The sequence below is a fragment of the Chiloscyllium punctatum genome, chromosome 28 (assembly GCF_047496795.1).
Source record: "Chiloscyllium punctatum isolate Juve2018m chromosome 28, sChiPun1.3, whole genome shotgun sequence".
In the NCBI taxonomy this organism is placed as follows: Eukaryota; Metazoa; Chordata; class Chondrichthyes; order Orectolobiformes; family Hemiscylliidae; genus Chiloscyllium; species Chiloscyllium punctatum.
In genome coordinates, this window is record NC_092766.1 from 44,371,044 (window position 1) to 44,387,892 (window position 16,849).

The window sequence follows — 16,849 nt, forward strand, 5'->3', positions numbered from 1 at the left end:
AGTGAAACTATCATGATATTCAAACAGATGAAAGACTCAACAGACAATCAAGGTATTTTTCAACGTATAATTTCAGTTACATCGTACTGTACATTTTTGCTATACATTCTGTGTCTTAGTATTGAGTCCTCCACTATCACCTGATGAAGGAGGGACTCTCCAAAAACTAGTGTGGTTCCAATAGAAACTGTTGGACGATAACCTGTTGTTGTGTGATTTTTAACCTTCTACTCTCTCTAGGTTTCTTTTCTTTAATATACTTAAAGTACCTATTTGGATCACCCAATCTTCTCACCCAATACTACTTTGTGCCCCCTTATCGCCCTCCTGATTTCCTTCTTCAGTAAACTCCAGTATCTCCTGTACATCTCCCCTTTATCTCAACTGCCTGTACTTGAGCCATGCCTTCTTTATTCTGGTCAAAGCCTCAATTCGTCGTGTCACCATGGTTCTCTAATCTTCCCAACATTGCCGTTCGCTCTCACGGGAACATATAAACCTTGAACTCCCGCTATCTCACTTTTAAATGCCTCCCTCGCGCGAGTGCCCTTTGCCTGCAAGCAAACACTTCAATCAACCCCTACTCCTGTCTAATTCCGTCAAAGTTCACATTGCATGAATTTAAAACTTGAACATGGGCACCTGTTTTGTCCCTCTCAATAATGATTTCAAATTTAACAGAACTACGCTCGTTTGTCCTCCAATCTAAAAATTGGAAATGAGTCTGATTTTAGGACGGTGTTGACCTTTCGATAATCCACGCAGATTTGTTGAGTTTTTTCCAGTCTGAGAACGAAGCTGTTTGCCGAACTCTGTTCTTTCAGGCTTGGTTCAATGATACCCTCATCGTGCCGACCTCTGCCTCCATCTGGATCTGTCTAGCTTTGAAAGTAATATGCTAATAGTGGTCTTGTTTTATCAGAGCAATATTCCCGATGTCTACTTTATGTATGGCAGCATTAGTCTTAACCGTCTGACTCATACATATGTCCTTCTCATGCAGTCACAGATCTTTCAACTGCGTTTTATCCTCATGAGGCACATATTTGACTAACCTATCCCACTCCTGAAGGACTCCTTCGTTTTTTAATCGATTTTGAGACACATCAACCACATCATCTGGATTTGATTCCTCACTGTGCGGAGAAGCAACTCATACCTGTTTCTCCAGTTCGTTTTCTCACCTAATTCACTGGAGGGGACCTACACAATCAGCAATCACCCGTGTGAAAGGTTCTTCAAATCTGTGAATTGGCAACAAACGTGCTGGTCTTTGGCTGTGGCTTACCTAACATTTGGCATGTATGACACGTACGCAAAAGATAATCACAGCCTTATGCATTCCAGGGCAAAAAAAATGTTTTTGTAACTTAATCATAGTCTTTCATGTACGTAGGTGATCTCCTATAGGTAGTGTATGTGTTATCAGTAACACCTCCTGTCTGTATCCAACCGGCAACATAATCTGGTGCACTTCGGCCCAATTTCTATTTTACACTGATCTGCTGTTGTCTCCATTACTGTCTTAGCATTTTATCTTTCAGATAATAACTCTCCAGAATATTCTCTGCCAATTTTCTGAAGTACGCATCCTAAAATATAATTTTGATCATCTCGTCGTGCTGTAGCAAAGTCCTTAGCCTTTCAGGACTACAAACTTCTGTCTGATCCTCTGCCTGTTCTCATTTTTGCTGCACAGTTATGTCAAAAGGATATTCTCTAACTGAACCTCAACTCCTTCATCTTTTAGTTAGTTTTGAGAAGCTTTGTAGCTCAGATTGAGGTTCTGGATATAGATTAGCTCACGGAGCTGGAACGTTAATTTCTAAATGTTTCGTCACCCTATTAGGTAAAATTTTCTTTTGGCCTATGGGCGAAGCACTGTTGATAATTCCTGCTATATATTTATAAATAGAATAAATTTAAAACATATAAATAGAAAGGCGGAATTATAGAAAGTGCTTCGCCCATAGTGCCACTGAAAATATTACCGAGTAGGGTGAGGAAACATCTGAGAATGGATCTTTCAGCTCAGCGAGCAAACCTCATTCAGGTCCTTTATCTTTCTCTTCACGTTTCGCTTCGGGCTGTGACTTATGATCGTGGGACCAGTTACTACACAGTCTGGGAAGATACCAGGATAGTTCTATTTTAACTCCTCAGTTTCGTACTCTTCCTTGGGCTTCTCGACAGCAAGGGTTTGATTCTCCCACCTTGGATTCTGCCAAATCATTCCAAAGAACAAACTGACTTCCTGGAAATGACACTTTGTCAATGATTCGTACTGTAAATTGTCCAGTCTTGAGTTGGCACTCCAACCTAACCTTACATTGGGAGGGCTAAATATCTGTCCATCTATCCCACAAATTGCCACACTCTCGGGCAACAGATCAGAAAGAGTGCAAATTCACTCATCATTTACTATCAGCTTTAGATCCTTTGTCTCTCAAAATCATAACGTCTTGTCATTTTCCCCGTTCTTTAGAGTAAACTTTACCCACGGAGGGGAAATATTTGTATAGATCAGGCACTAACTTCATACACCGAACATTGTTGATAATTCCTGCTATCTACTTACAAATAGAATAAATAGAAAAACTTATAAATAAAAAGGAACAATTATCAACAGTGCTTTGCCCGGAGGCCCACTGAGAATGTTACCTACTAGTGTGAGGCTGTGCTCTCTCCTGCACTTCCTCGGCTCTTCTTGGGGTCTCCTTCACTACCTTACTAATGCCACTGTGTTTCGTTATTTTTTCCACATCTTTTCTCACAGCGCCTTTCTTTAACGACCCACACTGTGATTTTACGTGTCTGACGTTACCACAGTGGAAAACCATGAGATCATTCCAACGTCTTAGCCTTATTTTTTTTTATCCGGTGATAACTCCTTACCAGTGTTCTCCACACTTTGTTCGCAGTGAGGGCGCTCCTTTTCTCCCAACGTTTTTCCATCACACGATGAAATGCAGGCTAGGAACTTGCATTGTGCATTACGATATATTATCTGCTAATTCGGCTGTCGTTTTCATTTCCTGAATTTTCTGTTCCTCCACTGAAATTATTTCGATCTCTGCAAGTGGGATTGTAAACCCCTCCAACGTATAATCGTTCGAACAGCCTCGAAGGTTCTTATGTATTTTTAAAGCACGCACCCATCCATCAAATTGACTATGTTTAAATCCTTCCAACTCAACGTAAGTCTGACTTGGTTCTTACTTTATGTTCCTCAATCGCAGTCTATATGCTTTTGTTGCCAGTTCAGAACACTTAAAATAACTTGATTGACCTCTTCATAATGCCTTGACCGCTCATCTGACAGCGCCACAAAAACCTCACACGTTCAGCCTACAAGTTTATTCTGAACTAGCAATACTCATAAATCCTCTGACCGCTCCATATACCTTGCCAATTTTTCAAGTGCAATAAGTAAGGTTTCAATGTGTTTCTCATCGAAATGTGGCAGAGTTTTGACATATTTGTATATATGATGACCATCCTTTAATCTTCAGCCGCTTAACTTGACTTTGCTGACTAAGTTGCAACTTCTCATGTTCGCGTTCTCTTTCTTGTTATTTCTCCCTTTCTTCTCTCTCTGACCAACTAAGAGCCATTTCTCTCCCTGTATTTTTCCTCTCTCTGTCTTTTTTTCTCTATCTCTCTCCCTCTCTTTCTCTTTGTTTATCTTCTAACTCCATTTTCCTCAATTGTAATTTCTGTTTTTTTTCTAGCTCTACTGCACGTGTCTCTTTCTCTGACACACATAAGTGTTTGTGTAACTTACTTACAATTTCAACTTTACTTTGGCTTTAGTTGAACACAAATCTAACTTCTTAGTTAAATAAAAAAATGTTCTTTTTCTTTATTTCTAAACTTTCTGGAATAATTTGAGAATCATCTTCAAATTCTTGAACTGCTTTCACAATTTTAAGAGCCATTTCTCTCACTTTTAATTGAAGCAACCACAAGTCAAAAAATTAAACAAATGCTCTCACCTAAATTTTATTGAAAGATCCAGGGCACTAACTTGCAAGTGTTCAAATCTGCTGGTATTATTGTCGTTCCTTCAAATCTGTCTCAACCAGTTTAAATCTCAGATGAAAGACCACAAGCTGATAAATTCCAGCACCGAGACCCAAGTTAAGACATGGGGTTAGCCCCAAGCACTCCCGTCCCTATCCCCCTGATTTAAACCAGAAACACAGAAATTATTTAACCAGAGTCGTAATCTGTGAAAGTTCGAGAAGCCAAAACCATTCAAAATGTTACTGTTTCAAGTAAAATCTAGCAATACTTGTCATGTCTAACAGAGAACAATTAATTACTCCATCTAATGCTCTTTTAGGGAAATTATTAACCCTATTGTCCCTGCACGTCTCCCCTCTCACCCTGCATATTTATTCCATTAATTCCAGTTGTCTCTTTGGGGACCGACAGTACAAACCCGATAACGTCACCATCCCGTACTTATTTCTTAGCTCCACCCACAAAGCTTCACTTCGGTTATTTTATCCCTGATCACTGCTGTGATGCTCACCTTAACCAAACATGCAACACCTCCTCCGCTCTTTCCTAGACGTCTAGCCCTCCTTAAGCACCTGTACACTGGTTCATTAAGTTGTCAGTCCTGTCTCTCCCTTAGTCATTTTCCTGTATTGGCAATGATATCCCTATCCAATGCATCTGTCCACGTTCTGAGGTTATCGGTCTTACCTATCAGCCGTCTTGCTTTGAAACAGAACCAATTTAATCCAATAGACATTCCTTGCTCACTGTTGTGTTCCAGCCTGACCTGTATGTCCAAATTACTATTTTTTGATTACTATGTCTCCTTCTTGCCTCGGACTTGCTTCCCAGCTGTTTAGGATTCCACTTCTCCTACCAATTATAGTTTTAACCCTCATTTGGAATCTCGGTGCGATGATATGCCCTCCCCGCCCTCCAATCCAGGTACAGACCGTCCGTCTTGAATAGGTCACCTCTGCCGCAGAAGTTATCCCAGTGATCTAACAATCTGAATCCCTGCACACTACACTAATTCTTCAGCTACGCATTTATCTGCCATATCTTCCTGTTCATGCCCTCACTAGCACGTGACACTGGAAATAATCTTGTACTATCATTGTCATGGTCCTGGTTTTTAACGATTTCCCTCGCTATCTGCAGCAACTCCACAGGACCTCATTGATATTTCTATCTATGTCATTTATACCAAATGTACAATGGCGTCTGGCTGCTCACGCCCAACATCCACACCCACACCATCCGAGGACGTTCTGCAGCCACTTGCAGATAACGTGTACCCTGTCACCTGGGAGGCAACACTCCATGCTGGATTCCCATTTGCGGCCACAACGTTTCCTGTCTGCCCCCCTAACTATAGAGTCTCCTATCTCCATGCAAACCCCCTTACATTTACCCTTTCCTGCCTTGCCCCAGAGCCAGTTGTAGTGCAAACCGACCTTGCTACCGCTGCTTTCTCCTGAATAGTCATCCGCCTATCATCATCTGAAACAAATTTACTTGTTTATGAGGGGAATGGCCACAAGGGATTCCTTCACTCTGCCTTCTCCCTTTGCCTTTCAGGTTTGTCAACCAGCTACTCTCTGCCTGGAACACGACAAGTAGGAAGGAACACCTGGTGGATTAAATTGCATCTATTTCAATGCAAGAGGGCTGACAGGAAAGGCTTATGAATGCAGGGCATGAATTGGTATGTGGGACTGGGATACCACAGTCATTACAAAAGGAGGAGCGTGGGTGTGATCACCTCACTAAATCTCTTGTCTATGAGGTGCTCAGCATCTCGAATGATCCTGAATGCATCCAGCTCCAGCTCCCGAAAACGTTCTCCCCGGACCTGCAGATGGGTGAACCTCAAACGCATGTAGTCATCAGGGGTAGTGGCAGTCTCCCTGAGTTCCTACATTCAGCAGGAGGAACACACAACTGATCTAATTGCCGTCTCAACTCCTGTTAGACGGAAGTTTAAAGGACTTTACATGAGCTAACCTGTACTTTTGGCTGAGCTGCCGCTATCTGAAATCTCTTGAACCAAACCCTTACTTCTGACAATGTTACCAAAACATCTAGCAAAAGCATATCACTCCACCCCTCCACAACTCCACTCCTCCACCAATCCGTTTAGATTTGGTTTGGGAAGGAGGGAGACACTGTAGTAATGTAGTGTTTGGACCTTCAGCACTCTTCAACAACAGGCCCAGGATGTTCTTCTGCACACTGCATGTCACTGGTTGGCCTTGGAGGTTGTTTGCCTGATATCTTCCAGACCAATCTGTATCATCACAGTCCTCTGCTTGTCCTTTCTGGCTATTAGTATGCATTTATGAATTCCTTGAATCCGTTGATTGCATTCCAAACTGTGTCTCACTCCAGATGGAGAGAGGTTGATATTCCAGTAAACACAGGGCTATTGGAAAGAGGATATCAAAGACATAGGAGCAATAGCATTCCTACCCCTCACTGAGTCTGACTTTCCTTTCAATAACATTGTATTTATTCTGACAATCCCCTTTTCCACTTCCCTGCAATTTTACCCAGAACCGTTGTTTAAAAAGTATTTCTCTCTCAGCCTTGATGATATTTAATGATTCCATAAGTCCATAAGAAATAGGAATAGATGGAAAGGCATTCGGCCAATCGAATCCACTCCGCTATTCAATCATTGCTGATGGGCATTTCAAAAGCCACTTACTCGCACTGTCCCAGTATCCCTTGCCCTTGTGAGATTAAACATTATATTAAACTCTATCTTGAAGACATTTACTGTCCGCTGCGCTCTGTGGCCATGACGTCTCCAGGCCCACCACTCTCTGGCTGAAGAAATGTCTCCTAATTTTCATTTTAAATTGCCCCCCTCTAATTCTAAGGCTGTGCCCACGAGTCCTGGTATCCTCACCTGACGGAATCAATTTCCAGTGTCCACCCTTTCTAAGACATGCATTATCATATAAGCTTCTATCAGATTTCCCCTCTAACGAATACAACTCCCGGATCATCAGTCGTTCATCATGTGTCAGGCCTAACATTCCAGGGACCATCCGTGTGAATCTCCGCGTGACACGCTCCAGTGCCTGTATGTCCTTTCTGAGGGGGTCCAGAACTGGACACAATATTTTAAATGCTGCCTAACCAGAGCTTTATAAAGTATCAGTCGCAATTCACTGCTTTTACATTCCAACCCTCACGAAATAAATGACAACATTACATTTGCTTTCTTAACCACGGACTCAACCTGCAAGTCATCCTTCAGAGAATCCTATACAAGCACTGTTAAACACCTTTGTAGCACGGATTTGGAGATGCCGGCGTTGGACTGGGTGAACAAAGTTAAAAATCATACAGCACCAGGTTATAGTCTAACAGATTTAATTGGAAGCACGCTAGCTTTCGGAGCAATGCTCCTTCATCGGGTGATTGTGGAGGGCTCAATCCTAACAAAAATTTACAGTGTAAAGTAACTGAAATCATGCATTGAAAATTTGATTTTCTGTTATGCCTTTTATCTGTTAGAATGCAGTGATAGTTTCACTTCTTTCATGTGTAAATCACAAAACCTTTTTTTAATACAAGTTGCATTCTCAGGTTAGATATTAACAATGGTGATAGCTAGACAATATGTTGAAGGTGTTAGGACCCTGTGTTCTCTGTCTATGCCATGATGTTTAGATTGATTCTAATCTAAAAGGTGAGATAACGGAGTTTTACATAAATTAATGCAGTTTTTTTTAGCTCAGAGATCTACATGAATGTATGCAGTTTTTGAGTAAAGTACAATGCAACCCTGCAAATACAAATACACCTCACAAAATATATGTGTGCATGTGGGTCTTTGTCTGTGTGTGTCTTTCTGTCTGTCTGTCTAGGGTGGGGGTTGTGACTGTGAGAAAGTGTATGTGTGTGTGTCGTGATGCAGAGTGTCTTAAGTCTGTGAGGGGGTGCATGTGTGAGTGTGGTAGTGCGTGTGTCTGTAAGCGTGTGTGTGGGTGTCTGTGTGCGTGTCTGTGTGTATGCATGTCCGTGTGTACGTGTCTATAGGATTGCCTGTGTGTGTGTGACAGTGTGTGTGTAGGAGTATCCGTGTGTGTGTATAGTGCAATGGTTGTCACCTGTAAAGTGAAATCAACCCAATGTCCCAGTTGAGGCCCTCCCTATGGGTAGCTCACGTCGAACACCATGGGCCCTCACCTTATTCAGCAGCTTCCAGTCAGGCATCTTACCAAAGGCGCTTTGGAAGTCCAGTTAGGTAACATCCACTGGGTTTCTCTGGTCTCAGTTACTTTTGTTATTTCTTCAAAGAATTCTAATAGATTTGTCAGGCACGACTTCCCCTTACTAAATCCATGCTGACTTGTTCTAATTCGCCCCTGTACTTCCAATAATTGTGAAATCTCATCCTTAACGATGGATTCTAGATTTTTTTATCGCCAACCGAAACTATTCTAATCGGTCTATAATGTTCCATCTTTTGTCTTGATCCTTTCTTGAACAAGAGGATTACAACAGAGGTTTTCCAACCACCTGGGACTTTCCATGAATCCAGTGATTTTTGAAAGATTAAAAACAACGCCTCCACTATTTCTTTAGCCACATCTCACAGAACCCTACGGCGTAGCCCATCCAGGCCAGCAGATTGTTCAGTTTTAGACCTTTCAGCTTATAAGTACTTTCTCCTTTGCAATGGCCACCATACTGAACACTGCCCCTTGACTCTCCTTGATTGTTGGGATACTACTCATGTCTTCCACTGCGAAGACTGACACAAAGTATTTATACAGTTCTTCAGCTATTCCCTGTTCTCCCATCACTAGACTTCCTGCATCAATTTGGAGAGGCCAATCTCAACTTTTCACTTTCGTTTGTTTCTTATGTGTTGAAAGAATATTTAAATTTAATTTCTAATATTACTGGCTAGCCTACCTTCACATTTGATTCTCTACTTCCTTATTTCTGTCTTTGTTATCCTGTCTTTGCTTTTGTAGCCTTCCCAATCTTCTGATTTCCCAGTGCTCTCGTGACTTTATAGGCTCGCTCTTTTTCTGTGGTACTTTTCCTGAGTACCTCGTCAGCCATGATTGTCTAATCCCAACCGAGGTAATCTTTCTTTTCTTTGGGATTCAAACTGAACAGCCTTCAGAATTTTCTCAATTGTTTCCCGACAATTAATGACAGAATTGATAGTCTTTATTTCAATGGCGTATTTCTCACAATCTGAAAATTGAACCTGCATTAGCTGTATCTGTCCTATCAAACCCCCTCAGTGAACAGAGGCAAAACGAAAAGAAAAGAAAATTCAAGAACCTGTAATCTCCTCGCTCATCTCCTACATCATCCGAAGATACAGGTCACCCAGATCTGCGGATTTGCCTACTCTTTATCCCGCATAAACTTTCAATTCTTCCTGAGCTTTTGCATCAGTCTGTTCGAGGATCTCACTGTCATTCTCCCTGAATTCAGTCACGGCTTCTCCAAAGTGAAGACAGATATGAATTTCGTGTTTAACATATTTTCTAGCTCCGTGCACATGCTGCCTCCTTGGTCCTTAATACAACCAATTCTTTCACGTGTTATCCTCTTCCGCTTCACAAGCCGATGCAATATCGTTGGATTGTTGTTAATTTTACCCGTTAATGTTTTATCACATCACCTTTTTGCTTTTCTACTCACTTTCTTAAGTTCAGCCTCACACTTTCTGCACTCTTCTTGTACCTCCACTGATCTGCTCACATTATACCTGCTTTAAGCTTTCATTTATATCTTCTGTTCCATTTTGCAAATTTGTCGACATTCTAGGGTCACTGTGCTGGTTTTCCAAACTTTCAGCTTCGATGTAACATGTTGGACCGGCACTGACTTCATTTCCATTTAAATCATGTGATCCCATCTCACCCTGTTCTGCTGCAATGTTAAACAGATATAACTGCACTTTCGACAACTCCTGTCATTTAAAAAAAATAAAATCTGCCTCCGCAATCCAAAAACATCTTACTTCTCAGCCCTTTTGTTTTGACTTTTCCTGGACAAATTGAAAATGTATGAGACATGGTTACTGGTCCTTTCATGGTTTCCAAATCCTGCCTGGAATAACTGACTGGCTTCACTCCCCACAATGAGGTCCCAGTATTCCACCATCCCTTGTTGAGGCTTCTACATTTTAATATAAGAAATTCTCTGCAATAAATTTCAAACCATCTGGCTACTCTGAAAAAAAAAGATATCACGGCCCCAATAAATGTTGGGATTTTAACTATCTCAGTATAACCATCATATTACTGTCTTACACACCTCAATGATTTGTGTTTATATCTGCTCCTGTATTTTCATTCATCTGTCATCGTTTTAATCCTAAACTCCAACCACAAAGTCTCGCTTGAAGATTCTTCCAAGATATCATCCCTCCTTAAATCAGAAACTCACTCCATGATTAATAAACAAATCCACCTCCAGTTTTACCCCCTCTTCTCTCCTGGCTATGGTTCCTGTACAGTAGAATACTGAGTAACCAGTCCTGCTCTCCCTCAGCCACAGTTCTGTGATGGCAAAAATATCACGCCTCCACATCTCAAAGAACAAAGAACAAAGAAGAACAAAGAAAACGTACAGCCTAGGGACAGGCCCTTCGGTTCTCCAAGCCTGAGCTGATCCAAATGTACTGTCCAAACCTGTCGTCAATTCCTAAGTATCTGTATACCTCTGCTCCCCACCTACTCATGCATTTGTCCAGACCCATCTTAAATGAATCTACCGTGCCTGACTCTGCCATCTCTGCTGGCAACGCGTTCCAAACACCCAGCACACTGTTTGTAAATAACTTACCGCTTGAAACCCCCTTAAATCTTCTACCTCTCAGCTTGAAAGCATGACTTCTAGTTATTGAAACCTTCACCCAAGGAAAAAGCTTGTCTCTATCCATTCTGTCTTTGTTCTTCATGATTTTGTAACCCTTAATCAGGTCCTCCCTCAATCCCTTTTTTCTAATGAAAATAACCGAACCTACTCCACCTTTCTTCATTGATATACCAGGCAACATCCTCGTAAACCTTCTCTGCACCCTCTCCAAGTCGTCCACATTATTTTGGTAATATGGTGACCAGAACTGTATACAATATTGAAATGCGGCCGAAACAATGTATTGTACAGTTTAAACATAACGTGCCAGCTCTTATACTCAATATCACGTCCGAAGAAGGCAAGCATACCATATGACTTCTTGATCACTCTATCTGCTTGCGCAGCCACCTTCAGGGTAACAATTGATCAGATCACCCAGATCTCTCTGTTCATCGACTTTTCCCAAAGCTCTTCCATTTACAGTGTAGTTCGCTCTCGAACTAGACCTCCCAAAATGCAGCACCTCACATTTGCCCGGATTTGAACTCCATCAGCCACTTCTCCGCTCAAATCTCCAGTTTATCTATATTTTCCTGAATTTTTTAAAATTCCCCTGTGGTTTCTGCTACTCCACCAATCTTCGTGTCGTCTGCAAACTTACCAATCAGACCATCAATGTCCTCTTCCATATCATTCATTTATATTACAAACAAAAGTGGCCCCAGCACTGATCCATGCGGAACACCACTGGTCACGTTTCTCCATTTCGAGAAACTCCTTTCAACTACTAGTCTCTATCTCCTGTTGCTCAACCAGGTCTTTATTCACCTCTGTTGAAGACAGTGCGCACCATGGGATTTCAATTTCTTCATTAGTTTACCCTGGGGAAACTCATCAAACTCCTTACCAAAGTCCAAGTATATGACATAGACATCACATCCTTCATCTATGAACTTGTTCACTTCCTCAAAGAATTCTAATAAGTTGGTAAGGCACGAACGCCCCCGCACATAACCATATTGCCTATCACTGTTGAGATCATTATCTACCAAATAGAAATGGATCCTATCCCGCCGTACCTTCTCTACCAACTTTCCCACCACTAACAGGCACACAGGTCTGTACTTAACTGGAATATCCTGAGAACACTTCTTGAACAGGGGAACAACATTAATAATGCTCCAGTCCTCTGGAACTTCACCTGTGTTTAAAGAGGTGACAAAGATCTCTGTCACAGCCCCTGCTATTTCCTATCTCACCTCCATCAGCAACCTGGGATTGATCCCATCCAGTCCTGGGGATTTACATAGAACATAGAACATAGAAAAATACAGCGCAGTACAGCCCCTTCAGCCCTCGATGTTGCGCCGACTGAAGCCTACCTAACCTACACTAGCCCAATAAACTCCATATGCTTATCTAATGCCCGCTTGAATGACCATAAAGAGGGAGAGTCCACCACTGATACTGGCAGGGCATTCCATGAACTCAGAACCCGCTCAGTAAAGAATCTACCCCTAACATCTCTCCTATACCAACCACCCCTTAATTTAAACCTGTGTCCCCTAGTAACAGCTGACTCCATATGCGGAAAAAGGTTCTCACTGTCAACCCTATCTAAACCCCTAATCATCTTGTATACCTCTATCAAATCTCCCCTAAACCTTCTTTGGTCCAATGAGAACAGCCCCAAGTGCCTCAGCCTTTCCTCATACGATCTTCCTACCAGGCCAGACAACATCCTGGTAAACCTCCTCTGCACCTGTTCCAGTGCCTCCACATCCTTCCTATCGTATGGCGACCCGAACTGTACACAATACTCCAGATAAGGCCGCACCAGAGTCTTATCAAACTGCAACATGACCTCAGGACTCCGGAACTAAATTCCTCTACCAATAAAGCCCAGTACGCCATATGCCTTCTTCACAGCACTATTTACCTCGGTGGCAACTTTCAGAGATCTGTGTACATGGACACCAAGATCCCTCTGCTCATCGACACTACCAAGTAGCCTACCATTAGCCCAGTAATCCATCTTTTTATTACTCCTACCAAAGTGAATGACTTCACACTTAGCTACATTGAACTCCATTTGCCACCTTTCTGCCCAGCTCTGCAACTTATCTATATCCCGCTGTAACCTGTCACATTCTTCTTCGCTATCCACCACTCCACCGACTTTCGTATCGTCCGCAAACTTGCTCACCCAGCCGTCAAGCCCCTCCTCCATGTCATTTATTAAAATGACAAACAGCAATGGTCCCAAAACAGATCCTTGTGGAACACCGCTAGTAACTGCACTCCAAGATGAACCTTTACCATCAACTACTACCCTCTGTCTCCTTCCAGCCAGCCAATTCCTAATCCAAACCTCTAATGCACCCTCAATGCCATACCTCCGTAATTTTTGCAGTAGCCTACCATGGGGTACCTTATCGAACACTTTGCTAAAATCCATATACACCACATCTACTGCTTTACCCTCGTCCACTTCCTTGGTCACCTTCTCGAAGAACTCAATAAGGTTTGTGAGGCACGACCTGCCCTTCACAAAACCATGCTGACTATCCTTGATCACATTATTCCTATCCAGATGTTCATAAATCTTATCCCTTACAATTCTCTCTAAGACTTTGCCCACAACAGAAGTGAGACTCACTGGCCTATAGTTACTAGGGCTGTCCCTACTCCCCTTCTTGAACAAGGGGACCACATTCGCTATCCTCCAGACTTCTGGCACTATTCCTGTAGACAACGACGACATAAAAATCAAGGCCAATGGCTCCGCTATGTTCTCCCTAGCTTCCCAGAGGATACTAGGATAAATGCCAGCAGGCCCAGGGGACTTATCTATTTTCACCCTTTCCAGTATTCCCCGGACCTCTTCCCTACATACCTCAAAGCCATCCATTCTAATCACTTGTGACTCAATATTCACATCAGCAACAATGTCCTGTTCCTGAGTGAATACTGACATAAAGTATTGTTTTAGTGACTCTCCAATCTCCTCTGCCTCCACGCACAACTTCCCACTACTATCCTTGACTGGACCAATACCTACCCTAGTCATCCTTTTATTCCTGACATATTTGTCCTCCTTATTATCATTTAGCGAACCCAACACATCCTTTCTCCTTATGTCCCTCATGACATCAGTACTTTACAGGACTTGTAATGTTGCCTTCTTCAACAACCCTCCCAGGCAATGCATTCTGGCTACATACTATCCTCTTTGTTGAAAGCAGGTTCCACAAATACTTTCACAATATCTTGTTTTTCACTTAAATCCTAGTTTTCAACTCATTTACTAAGTGGAACAGTTACTGTCTGTTCACTCTATCCGTACCTCTCACGATCTCTGTCAGGTTCATTCTTCAACCTTCTCTGTTCAAAAAGCAAATCTGGCCTATCTTCATGGTTGAGTACTGTCGATCTTGTTTTTTCTTCCAAAGTGCAGCATTCACATATTCCAGCGTTAAGTTCTTTGTGGGTCATTGATCTGGCCATCTGAACAACCTGTTTGTACCATCCTGTAACCTAACACCGCCCTCCTTACTGTGACCGACCCGGCTAAGCATCGTGTCATCCACGGCATTGTTTATTATCCTACAACACCCTCTCCATCGCGCACATTCTAACCATCAACATTTATGAATATCCGAAACAAAACTTGATTTTCTTCCTGTTCTACACAAGCTGTTAGAGAGGAAGAAGTCATAATTCCGTTCTCCCTTATTTTTCTCCCTTCCTGAATTTGTAGCGTATTGCCGTTGAGATCTTTTGTGAGGGAGCCACAAATAGTATTTTGTACATGGAGCAGAATTCTGCCTTTATACTCTACTCTGCGTTGGCACAGTGGTAAGCACTGCTGCCTCACAGCACCAGAGACAAGGGTTCAATTCACCATCACAGGCTACTGTCTGTGTGGAATTTGCACATTCTCTCCGCATCTGCTTGGGTTTCCTCCGAGTGCTCCGGTTTCCCCCCACAGTCCAAAAATGTACAGGTTAGGTAAATTGGCCATGCTAAATTGCCCGTTTTGTTAGGTGACGGGATAAAATGTTGGGGAATGGGTCTTGGTGGGTTGCTCTTCGGATGGTCGTTATGCACTTGTTGGGATGAACGGCCTGTTTCCAGACTGGAAGTAATCTAATCTAATGTATTGTGCATAAGACTAGTACATCATTACTTTTAGACAAGCTTTTGGCACTGTGCATTGTAACATTTCCGTTTTATGCGCACCTGCAGCTTATTCTTTATGTCATTCACTGCAATAGTCAGACCTGAAGATCTTTTTTTCATCTACAGGATGGACACAGACTCTTTCGTTAAGAGTGCTTGAAAGAGCGAGAGCGATGAGAATAAAGTTTGCATGAAATTCTACAGCTAAACACTCTGTAGAAGATCAATTTTCTCTTTCTCATTCCTAGGTTGAGTTGGAAGCAAATTCATAGAAGAAACAACCACGGTTCTGAATATTGTTTTAAAAAGTGACGTCATGTTGAAATAATGCATTTAGGAGAAAAGAAAATGTTGTGTGCACTTGACAGACATACAGAAATGCAGAGTGAATGCACAATATGAACAAGAATCTAGTGTTAATTTTAAAAGTAGGAGAAATCTTTTCTTAGGTTTCAAAGGAAACAAGTTCCCAGATTTCATGAACAGTGATATTTGATTGTACATCAATCTCACTTTTCCAAATCCAGGCTTTTCTTTGCCACTGATGTTTTTACAGCCACACTTCCTCTTCGCCTTCCTACACTTTCCTTTAACATTTACTTCCCTTGCATCGCGCCTTTAGCTGCGACAGAGGCTTCCACTGACCATTTCCCTTAACACTTCCTGCACTGTATGTCATTCCACTTCCCCTATTACTCCCACTTTCCCTGACTATCACTTTCGCTTTTTGCTCTCAACTAGCTGCTGAAAGTTTCTGGTTTCTGTGCTACTGCAGGTCTTCAGTGAATGATGAGTTTGGAATTATCAATTTCCAACAGCTACAGACAATAATATGTTTCCAACTACTGCTGCACCGTGAACTGAAGATTTTGGTCAATACTGATGCAAAGTGGAGCTTCTTTCCGTCCCTCTTTCACAAAGCTTAACCAAAGAGTCTTATTACTAATAGGACAGAAATCTTCAGACAGAATTAAAAGTCCGTGCCCAATTTACTTTTCAAAAGTTTGAGGACATTATTGAATAAAACATTTCTCATCTTTTGCTCTTTATTGTTTCAATGGATCTTCCAGTGGAATTTGAGGTGAGATAAGAGTAAACTCCCTTTCCATCGAAGCAGGACTTGACGGATGGTAACATCAAGGACCCTGACCACATTATGACAAATCCGAATTAGAGAATATTCTGCACTAGTAATGGGAATAGTGAGAAAAAAAAACAACTTTAGCAAGTTATCTTCCAAGTTACATGTCATTCTGTCTCGGGACTAATTTGTTGTTAATTCACTATCAGTTGTTACAAACATGTTGAAATGTCCCTAAAAACATGTTGAAATGTGTGTATGTGCATCTCTTGGAGAAAAGAGATTCATTCAGACAGCTCTCTGTCACCTTCTGCAGAATGATCTGGTTTGTCAAATACAATCTTCCAATGCAAGTGCGTTCAAAACTCATGGATGAATATGTCCTGTATAAATATGCCAAGATATTTTATGTTTCATAAAGTTTGAGAACTTGCTAGATGAGTGCGACCCCAGTGACATCAGGAAAAGACATGACATTGAGGTAATGTGGATCAGGGTTTATACTTCAATCGATTATCCTCAGACGGTTGATAATGCGACATCAGGGCCATTGATTTCAACATTTTTATGGCGAATTATGAGAGTCCATGACGTTATCGATTTTGAGAACTTTGTCAAAAACAATTTTTTTTTAAAAATTTACATTCAAATACTTCACCAAATGCTTGAGAGCTTCACCATCTCCTTTCAGGTCATATATATATATATATATATATATATATATATATATATATA